The following is an 11,793-nucleotide window of genomic DNA, read 5'->3' on the forward strand; positions in this document are numbered from 1 at the left end:
GCTATTTTTTAAGTAAAACACTATGTAGCTATAAAATCACAACAATAAGAGCAGCAAATAACAGATATGTATGCTCCATCATCACACTGCTCCCCTTTCATCACACTGCTGCCTCTTTCATCACACTGCACCCACCTTCATCACACTGTGCTATCTTCATCACACTGTTGCACCGTTCATCACTCTGGGCCCTCTTTTTACACTGTCCCCCTCTTCACACTGCTCCCACCTTCATCACATTGCTCCCACCTTCATCACACTGTGCCATCTTCAAACTACTCTTACCTTCATTACACTGCTCCCATCTCCATCACACTGCTCTTACCTTCATTACACTGCTCCCACCCTCATTAAACTGCTCTCACCTTCATCACACTGCTTTCACCTTCATCACACTGCTACCCTTTCATCACACTGCTGCATCTTTCATCACACTGCACCCACCTTCATCACACTGTGCTATCTTCATCACACTGTTGCACCGTTCATCACTCTGGGCCCTCTTTTTATACTGTCCCCCTTTTCACACTGCTCCCACCTTCATCACATTGCTCCCACCTTCATCACACTGTGCCATCTTCAAACTACTCTTACCTTCATCACACTGCTCCCATCTCCATCACACTGCTCCTACCTTCATTACACTGCTCTCACCTTCATTAAACTGCTCTCACCTTCATCACACTGCTTTCACCTTCATCCCACTGCTCCCACCTTCATCACACTGCTCCCACGTTCATCACACTGCTCTCCCCTTCATCTCGCTGCTTTCACCTTCATCACACTGCTCCCACCTTCATCACACTGCTCCCACCTTCATCACACTGCTCCCACCTTCATCACACTGCTCTCACCTTCATCACGCTGCTTTCACCTTCATCACACTGCTCCCACCTTCATCACACTGCTCCCACCTTCATCACACTGCTCCCACCTTCATCACACTGCTCCCACCTTCATCACACTGCTCTCACCTTCATCACGCTGCTTTCACCTTCATCACACTGCTCCCACCTTCATTACACTGCTCCCACCTTAATCACACTGCTGCCCCCTTCATCACACTAAAATGCATATCAAACACAAATACAGCTATGGGGGAGTATTTCTTACTTGGATAATTACGTAGCTAAAAAACCTTGGGAATTTGAGAATCAGAATTAATTCAGCTAATCATGTTTTCTAAAACAAAGGAATATCTAGGATATTGGATTGCAACTGTTATGTGCATATTGTCGCTAACCAATAACGATTGTCGAACCTCGATTTGTGTTTCCAATGCACAAAGATTTATTCGCAAATAGTAGAATAATATGCTCAAGCGAAGTGATAATAAATACAGCCGTTACTTATCGCAGGCGCTCTGGATCCAGTGTGCAGTCATTCAATCTTGAAGTCTGAACACTAGATGTGAAGCTGCTGCTTATATACACACATAAATACAGTAATACAATGAAGGTGGTATAGCTTGCATCTATTGGTCCAGGTCTCAGGAAGGTCCAAGGGGTTGTCAATCATTGGCTAGTTCATCCTAATGAATCCAAAGGAGGGGGTCACCTCTCCAGGGGGTATGCTCGGCTCTTCCCGCCAAGATTCCTTAGTCTTAAGTAGTTCATAATTCCCTATCATTCATAACTTGTGTATGCACTCTGCGATTCCTTCGCAGAGTGAACCAAACAGTAGGAAATGTAAAGAAGTTTATTATGATACCACTCATGTTATAATTCATTCAACCTTTTCTGTATATTTCATTAATATGCATGTAACTTTAATATAACATATAAATACTACTATATTTCGACATAACTGACTATGTGTTGCAACTACCATGTGCGAATGTATGGTAAAAGACCAATTACTGTTGCTGCCACGTGTAGTAGATGCGTACGCCCTCCCACGCCATAGCGTGCCCTTGTACGCCGTCAGACAAAGACAACCAAGTTTGCTCGACTTTAATTGAAATGACTTCATCCAATTTGCTGACTTCGACAGCTCCACCCTTTGATAGTGTAATAAACTATCACCCAATCACCGTTTCAAGTTCAGGATTATACAATACTTCTTCACAGACCATGATCTCGGTATCTGGTACCACCCTTTCAGTCTCTTTCTCAGTGTTACTCCTATGAGACCATTTTCCACACTTCAACACAGTAGGAACACATTTGACAACTAAACTAACTGCTAAGATGACACCCAGTATAAGGAGAAGGAGCTTACCTACACTAGCAACCATTTCCTGTACCCACTCCCCCAGACCGGAGAACCATTTCACAGGGTTCAACCACGAGAACCAACCCACCACCTTTTCCCCGACCTCATATAACGAAGAATTATGGCTCTTTCGAAATTCCCATTTCAGCTGCAAAATTTCATCCATCTTCCGGTCTATAACCTCTTTAGGGTCATCCGTATTATTAGTGATGTACGTGCAACATTTGACACCGAACTGGATGGCCAGTGTCACACAGTACCCACCAGTAATAGAGGTGAGATAATTTAGTACCAGTCTATGTTGCACCAACTCCTTCTTGTACGCTTGTAGCTCCCTTCCAGTATACCTGAAAGTGTCATCATACATCTCGGTGATATTATCTATTAATTTAGCTAGGTCTTGGATATATTTAAAGTTTAATGTTCCCCGAGCGGTCCTGGTGAGGTCTAGAGCAACCATAACTTGAAAACCAGCAGTTCCACTAATCAATTTTGTAGCTATGGGTTCCTCACCAGGAATCATATTTCTCTTGCCACGGTGTTCATACTGTGTGTGTATGTATGGTGGTGATGTAGTTTTGTGAATACCAACCATTTCTTCATGAGTAATAGTCATGATTTCAGGAACCAGTTTAGCTAAGAAACACAAGCCCTTGGAACTCGGAGTCACCCAGGAATAAGCTTTGCTTCCACAAACAAAATACACATCATCAGGGAGAACATAAGGAACAGTATGCTCATGAATTATATCACACAGAGTTTTGATAAAACTACCCATGTCTAGTGTCTCCATTTGCTCTAGACACGTGTCGGCATTAATGACATTTTTACATTTATCTGTAGAGACTTTTCCAATGGATACCTTCTTATGTTTGGTTATACGCCCTAATTTGTGACTTCCATCAACATTCCTGCATTGTGAGTCTCCCTCTAAAATGAGTGTGGCGAGCCATTGTCTGATCTGATAGGTCCAATTCCCCAGGCGCTTTGCATGAGATATATTTAGGCACAGCAAAGATCTTCCTATGGAGTATTGTCGAAGCGTCAGACTAAGGGACCTAGTGTTATTGTACCTTCCGTCTATGGGCCTCCCACCCCTCAATTCGAGTACTTCCGATATGTTTAGAGGGAATGGCACTAGTCCTATATTATGCTGCCCTTGCGGCACGTGAGAGCACACCCAACACTCGGTTTGGTTTAGTACCTTACCCACCAGGGAGTGATAATCCTCCAAAGGATGCCCGCCTATATTCAGAGTACTGGGGGACTGGCATCGTTGGATGCATCTCTCTTCAACTAGGGAGTCGCAGAACTTGCAGATACAATACTCATCAGACAATAGCCCCTCACACTGCCTCCGAGTTCCTGAGCTAGCAGACCTTTTCATAACCTCTGGACCAAGTTTGATAATGGGCTGCTCTGAGTATCCTAATAACTTTTCTTCTGCCTCCATCTCATCTGTATCACTCCCAGAACCTTCCACCGTCCTCCATCCTCCTTCACAAAAATAAAATGTCCTAGAAAGGGTAAAAACAAGGAAAATCCTGGAACAAAAGAAAAACAAAAACCGCCACTCCATCGCTGGAAAGATAGTTCTGGGGCAACGTCTCTGGTTCAGGTGTCTCGACTGCAGGCTTAAGGTCTCCCGGAACAGACTCACAAGTGACAGATCTATGTCGTCGGTCTTGGTTTTATCTTGCACTTTCTCCGGATTATGGACTCTCCTGCAGTGGGTGGAATGGATCCAAGTGTCTCTCTCTGCAACCTTCAGTGATGTAGTACTGGTCAGCAGCACTTGGTACGGGCCTTCCCAACGGTCTGTTAAACAACATGAACGTAAGAAATTGCGGATCATAATATAGTCTCCAGGTTCAACATCATGACAGTTCGTTTCTGGCATACCAGGTGACAGCATTTTTAGTTTTTGTTGTTGTTGTTTTAGCTGTCTACTCATTCTTATAAGATATTGTACAGTCACTTCATTATTACACTTCAAGTCGTCTTGTGGACTCACGATCAAATGAGGTTGTCGTCCGAACAGTATCTCAAAGGGGGACAGATTAAGAGGAGGTCTAGGAGTGGTCCGAATGCTATGGAGGACCGATGGCAAAGCCTCAGGCCATGCCAACCCAGTTTCAGCCATTATCTTACCAAGCTTGTTCTTTATAGTACCGTTTACTCTCTCCACCTTACCACTGGCTTGTGGTCGGTAAGGGGTGTGAAGTCTGCTACCGATTCCCATGAGTTTACACATATTTTGGAAGATATCACCAGTAAAATGGGTACCCCTATCACTTTCAATGATTCTAGGGATACCGAACCTACACACAAAGTCTTGTACAATTTTCTTTGCAGTGAACACAGCAGTATTAGTGGCTGCCGGATATGCTTCTACCCAACCGGAAAACACATCAATACACACTAACACATACTTTAGATTCCTGCACGGTGGTAATTGGATATAGTCAATTTGTATTACCTGAAAAGATCCGTCTGTAGGAGGAATGTGGGATGGCTGAGTTGGAATAGTTTTCCCAACATTTTTCCTTAAACAAGTAAGACATGACATTGCTTTCTTACCAGCCTGAGAGGAAAATCCGGGAGCACACCAGTATGCTCTCACCAGTTTGCACATACCTTCTTTACCCAGGTGAGTCAGACCGTGTGCTGCTTCAGCCAGGCTTGAATAGTATGTTCGGGGAGCTACAGGCTTACCTTGTCCATCCCTCCAGAGTCCTGAGGACTCTTGACCACATCCCTTCGCCTTCCAGACCGCCTTTTCCTGCAGGGAACACAAATCTTGCATTTCAATTAATTTCTGCATGTCTAATGTCTGAAAAACCATCATAGTCTTGGTCGATACAGTCATAGGTTGCCCTGCTGCCCATTTAGCAGCTTCGTCTGCCCTGTTGTTGCCCAATGACACTGGGTCTTCTTCAAAGGTATGGGCTTTGCACTTTATGGTGGCTACTGTTCTGGGTAACTGTATCGCTGTCAGAGGTCCTTTTATGTGTTGTGAGTGTGCCACTGGCGTACCTGCTGCTGTCGTAAAGTTTCTAAGACGCCAAAGGGCCCCAAAATCATGCACTACCCCGAAGGCGTACCTAGAGTCAGTATATATATTGGCTGATTTACCCTCTGCCAACTCACACGCTCTCCTTAGTGCTACTAGTTCCGCCACCTGGGCTGAGTGAGGTGGACCAAGGGGTTCAGCTTCTACCACATCCTGATCGTCTACAACAGCGTAACCAGTACATAGCTCTCCCGTCTCTGTCTGTCTATGGCAACTTCCGTCTGTATAAAACGTAAAATCTACATTTTCTAAGGGGGTGTCACGTATGTTGGGCTTTGCAGTAAAGGTCTGATTCAGGTATTCCATACAGTCATGCGTGTCAGTATTCTTGCCTAACTTATCATCAACCAGGGTCTCCTCACCTCCCACCCTTTGTGTCTCTAGAGACACATACGGAAGGTATGTAGCTGGATTTAAGGTGCTACATCGTTTGAAGGTGATGTTTGAGGGTGCCATCAGGGCTAGTTCCCACTTTGTGAATCTAGCTGAAGAATAATGTCTGGTTTGGGCTGAATTTAACAGAGCTGATACAGCATGGGGTGTATAGATAGTTGAATTATGTCCTAATACTACGTCCTCGCTCTTACTTACCAGAAGAGCCGTTGCTGCTACACTTCTGAGACATGTTGGGAGTGATCTTGCCACATTGTCTAATTGTGCACTGTAGTATGCTACCGGTCTGCTAGCATCACCATGTTTCTGTGCGAGGACACCTGCTGCACAACCATCAGTTTCTGTACAAAATAGCTCAAAAGGCTTTTCATAATCAGGTATTCCCAATGCAGGTGCTCTAGTCAGACTATCTTTTAAGATTAAAGAACGCTTGCTCTGACTCTTCTGTGTGTACAACACGTTTTGGTTTTGAGGAAGAGACTAGCTCCTGCAATGGTAATACCAGAATAGAAAAACCTGGGATCCAGGATCTACAGTATCCACACATCCCCAGGAAAGTACGAATCTGCCTCTGGCTCTGCGGCAGAGTCATGTGTTGTATGGCCTCAATCCTGTCAGTTGTCAGGTGTCTTAGCCCCTTAGTGAGGCAGTGTCCTAGGTATTTGACCTTAGTCTGACATGGCTGTAATTTATCCTTTGCCACCTTGTGCCCTGTTTGTGAAAGATGAAGCAATAACAATTTAGTATCATGTAAACATGACATAAAAGAATCAGAGCACAGCAACAAATCGTCCACATATTGAATTAGAACAGACCCATTGTGGGGTTGAAAGGATTGCAAACAGTTATGTAAGGCTTGGGAGAAAATACTGGGGCTGTCAATGAACCCCTGGGGTAGGGGTCCATGTGTATTGCACTCCCCGGTAGGAGAATGCAAAAAGGTATTGGCAGTCAGGGTGAAGAGGGACTGAGAAGAAAGCAGAACATAGGTCAATGACAGTAAAGTGACTAGCAGACGGTGGAATCTGCATGAGGATGACAGCTGGATTCGGCACTACGGGGAATTGGCTATCAACAACTTTGTTAATTCCCCTTAAGTCCTGGACTAATCTATAGCCCCTCCCCCCACTCTTCTTCACAGGGAAAATGGGACTATTTGCTGTACTGGCTGTACGAATTAAAATCCCTTGTTGTAACAGCCTCTCAATAACAGGATATACCCCTAGTTCCACCTCCGGTTTTAATGGATACTGTGGGATTTTTGGAGCTATCCTACCACTTTTTAGATTGACCATGACAGTGTTATGATCTGCCTTATATCGTTGTGTGCATTTTGCCCTGTGTTATTATTTGCCTTGTTTTCCTGTGTGCATATTACCCTGCTGTTATGATCTGCCTTATATCGTTGTGTGCATTTTGCCCTGTGTTATTATCTGCCTAGTTTCCATGTGTGCATATTACCCTGCAGTGCCTGTGATTCTCCTGGGGTACTGCTGTTCAGCCTTTCCGGTCAGGGGTTAACTTGCACTGCTAGTTAATCACTCCACACCTCCCTGTGGCCTATATGTGCCTGCTGATTCCTGTATCCTTTGCTGGTCATTGAAGTTTCCTAGCCTGTTCATGTGATGTTCCTAGCCTGTTCATGTGATGTTCCTAGCCTGTTCATGTGATGTTCCTAGCCTGTTCATGTGATGTTCCTAGCCTGTTCATGTGTCTCTCTGTTCCTGGATTACCTGCATGTTTCTGGCTGCTACTACAAACTGGTTTCAGTTAAGTCATCTGCTGCATTTCTTTATTATTTACTGCTTGTTTGCCAAGATCTGGAAATCCATTGTTCCATTCAGCCTGAACTGTTACTGTTTATTTTTGCCTTACCTGGACTTTACTTTACTGCAATAAACAGTTTAAACGTTTATATCACGTGTCTGGCTCCATGGCTGTAATTAAGGAAGTGGTTGTGAACAGAACCCTAACAGAATGACCAGCCAAAAAGCAAGCCTTAGAGTCCTGTGAAAAAAAAAACCCTGCTTCAGATTTTACCTGGAACTCTCATTGCAATTGATTTCATTTGTTTTCTCCCTGCAAACATGTCTGCTCTACAAATGGCTGAACAGCCTCTGCTTCAGTGTCTGCAAACTGACATAATTTTGTTACGCTCTCAGCTGGCTCAATTTTCTGCTATACTTTTGGACCCACTCAGAAGACTATCAGAATCTGTTTCTCTGAAATCCAATACTGTTGATTTGCTTCAGCCAACTCTGTCTGCTGCTGAAACTGTGCTGCCAGCACATCTTAATAGTACTAGGACAAATTTGCATTTAACTAACAACTACAGTGTAACAGATGCCCGGTTCACAGGTGGTCCACGCCCCCACCTGACCGAAGCGGAGCGACGGCGCAGAATAACCAACAAACTGTGTCTCTACTGTGCAAGTAATATACACTTCTTGCAAGCCTGTCCTCTCCGCAGACCACGACAACCTACCAAACCATCTTCTGTTGTTATTTCTCCGTATTCTGGATTTGTTTGTGCTTCACCTATTCTGCTCCCTGGCATGAGACCCAATTTGCCAACCCCAGTTACCAGCTCTGAGGTGCCAGCTCCAGCCGCCTGTTCCGAGGTGCCAGCCTCTGTCTCCTGTTCCGAGGTGCCAGCCTCTGTCTCCTGTTCCGAGGTGCCAGCCTCTGTCTCCTGTTCCGAGGTGCCAGCCTCTGTCTCCTGTTCCGAGGTGCCAGCCTCTGTCTCCTGTTCCGAGGTGCCAGCCTCTGTCTCCTGTTCCGAGGTGCCAGCCTCTGTCTCCTGTTCCGAGGTGCCAGCCTCTGTCTCCTGTTCCGAGGTGCCAGCCTCTGTCTCCAGCTCCGAGGTGCCAGCCTCTGTCTCCAGCTCCAAGGTGCCAGCCTCTGCCTCCAGCTCCGAGGTCACATCATCTGCCTCCAGCTCCGAGGTCACATCATCTGCCTCCAGCTCCGAGGTCACATCATCTGCCTCCAGCTCCGAGGTCACATCATCTGCCTCCAGCTCCGAGGTCACATCATCTGCCTCCAGCTTGGAGCCTGCTGCCACTGTGTCCGGTCCTGAGCCTGCTGCCACTGTGTCCGGTCCTGAGCCTGCTGCCACTGTGTCCGGTCCTGAGCCTGCTGCCACTGTGTCCGGTCCTGAGCCTGCTGCCACTGTGTCCGGTCCTGAGCCTGCTGCCACTGTGTCCGGTCCTGAGCCTGCTGCCACTGTGTCCGGTCCTGAGCCTGCTGCCACTGTGTCCGGTCCTGAGCCTGCTGCCACTGTGTCCGGTCCTGAGCCTGCTGCCACTGTGTCCGGTCCTGAGTCTCCTGCTGCAGTTGTTGCACCCGAGTATCCTGCCACCGTGCTGCCCGGTTCCGAGTCTTCAGCCGCGGCCTCCAGTTCCGAGTCACAAGCTGCTGTCGTTGTTCCTGAGTTACAGTCCGCTCCAGAGGGGGCGCTGCCCTTACAGTCCGCTCCAGAGGGGGCGATGCCCTTACAGTCCGTTCCAGAGGGGGCGATGCCCTTACAGTCCGTTCCAGAGGGGGCCCTGTCCCTCCAGTCTGCTCCAGAGAGGGCCCTGTCCCTCCAGTCTGCTCCAGAGAGGGCCCTGTCCCTCCAGTCTGCTCCAGAGAGGGCCCTGTCCCTCCAGTCTGCTCCAGAGAGGGCCCTGTCCCTCCAGTCTGCTCCAGAGAGGGCCCTGTCCCTCCAGTCTGCTCCAGAGAGGGCCCTGTCCCTCCAGTCTGCTCCAGAGAGGGCCCTGTCCCTCCAGTCTGCTCCAGAGAGGGCCCTGTCCCTCCAGTCTGCTCCAGAGAGGGCCCTGTCCCTCCAGTCTGCTCCAGAGAGGGCCCTGTCCCTCCAGTCTGCTCCAGAGAGGGCCCTGTCCCTCCAGTCTGCTCCAGAGAGGGCCCTGTCCCTCGCGGTTCAGCCCGAGTTGCCAGTGCATGCGGTTCAGCCCGAGTTGCCAGTGCATGCGGTTCAGCCCGAGTTGCCAGTGCATGCGGTTCAGCCCGAGTTGCCAGTGCATGCGGTTCAGCCCGAGTTGCCAGTGCATGCGGTTCAGCCCGAGTTGCCAGTGCATGCGGTTCAGCCCGAGTTGCCAGTGCATGCGGTTCAGCCCGAGTTATCACTTGGTGCTGTCTGCTCTGCGGCTCCTCACAGTGCTGTCTGCTCTGCGGCTCCTCACAGTGCTGTCTGCTCTGCGGCTCCTCACAGTGCTGTCTGCTCTGCGGCTCCTCACAGTGCTGTCTGCTCTGCGGCTCCCCATAGTGCTGTCCAGTCCGAGTGGTGTGCTCAGTTTGGGCAATTCATCCAATGTGCCCAGCTTGCCATCCCAGTGGGGGACTCCTGCTCTGCCGTCCCAGTGGGGGACTCATGCTCTGCCGTCCCAGTGGGGGACTCATGCTCTGCCGTCCCAGTCGGGGACTTATGCTCTGACGTCCCAGTGAGGGATTCTCCAGAGACTGCTGCTCAAGTTGAAGACTCCCCAGAGTTTCCTAGTGAGCCAGAATGCCCAGATGCCTCTTCCGAGTCATCAGATCCTCCTCCAGTCTTCTTTGATGGAGACATCAAACAGTTTATTTCGGTTCTTCAGCTTACCATGAAAATGTTTCAAGACTCGCCAGATTACTTTGCCAGCCAATTTAACCAAGTGGGTTTTATGATCATGAATTTTAGAGGGGAGCCACAGACCTGGGCCTTCTCCCTTTTAAATTCCGATAACCCCATTATCCATAATACCATGGACTTTGTTAATGCTGTGTGCAAGAAGTACTCTCCATCAACAGTTGAGTTTCCTGGTCATAGTTCTTCTGTTTCCATTCCAGCCTGTGTTTCTGCACCTAAGCTTATTCACAAGTCATCGATGTCTGTTGCCTCCATTGGTCAGCCTATATCTTCAAAAAATAAAAAGAACAATCACAAACAACAAACCTTGGTTACCGGCTTCATGGGCATTTCACCATCTTCTCATAAAATTAACAGTTCTGTTCCGACTCTAGGCTGGGACTCGGACTCTGAAAGCGAATTTTTGGAGGATACTAGAGTGTTAGTGGACGAACTTGCCAATTCTTCTGCTTCTGAAGAATGGGGTTTTCTCTGTACTCCATTAGAGAAGAGCCCAATTGTGTCTCCAGGGAGATCTTATAAAAAGAAAAAGAAGAGGAGAAAAACCTGAAAGGAGCACGTATGGAGCGTCTGGAATCCGCTCCTTAAAGGGGGGGCTATGTTATGATCTGCCTTATATCGTTGTGTGCATTTTGCCCTGTGTTATTATTTGCCTTGTTTTCCTGTGTGCATATTACCCTGCTGTTATGATCTGCCTTATATCGTTGTGTGCATTTTGCCCTGTGTTATTATCTGCCTAGTTTCCATGTGTGCATATTACCCTGCAGTGCCTGTGATTCTCCTGGGGTACTGCTGTTCAGCCTTTCCGGTCAGGGGTTAACTTGCACTGCTAGTTAATCACTCCACACCTCCCTGTGGCCTATATGTGCCTGCTGATTCCTGTATCCTTTGCTGGTCATTGAAGTTTCCTAGCCTGTTCATGTGATGTTCCTAGCCTGTTCATGTGATGTTCCTAGCCTGTTCATGTGATGTTCCTAGCCTGTTCATGTGTCTCTCTGTTCCTGGATTACCTGCATGTTTCTGGCTGCTACTACAAACTGGTTTCAGTTAAGTCATCTGCTGCATTTCTTTATTATTTACTGCTTGTTTGCCAAGATCTGGAAATCCATTGTTCCATTCAGCCTGAACTGTTACTGTTTATTTTTGCCTTACCTGGACTTTACTTTACTGCAATAAACAGTTTAAACGTTTATATCACGTGTCTGGCTCCATGGCTGTAATTAAGGAAGTGGTTGTGAACAGAACCCTAACAGACAGGGGCTATGTTTGCCATCAGTCCAGTGTCCTGTCCATCTCTGGTCCATAGTGAACCTGGTATTCCCAGCAACATCCCCTTTACTTGAGATGGACTGTGTTCTATAACAGTAGAGTGTAACATTAACCTTTGAGGGGTGTCCAATATGTCCTGTACCTCATGAGCGACCTTCTCGGGTATATCTAGGAACACACCATCTGAAGTACAGTATATGACACATCCCATTTTACATAG

Source organism: Mixophyes fleayi, chromosome 2, assembly GCF_038048845.1.
Source record: "Mixophyes fleayi isolate aMixFle1 chromosome 2, aMixFle1.hap1, whole genome shotgun sequence".
Taxonomy (NCBI): Eukaryota; Metazoa; Chordata; class Amphibia; order Anura; family Limnodynastidae; genus Mixophyes; species Mixophyes fleayi.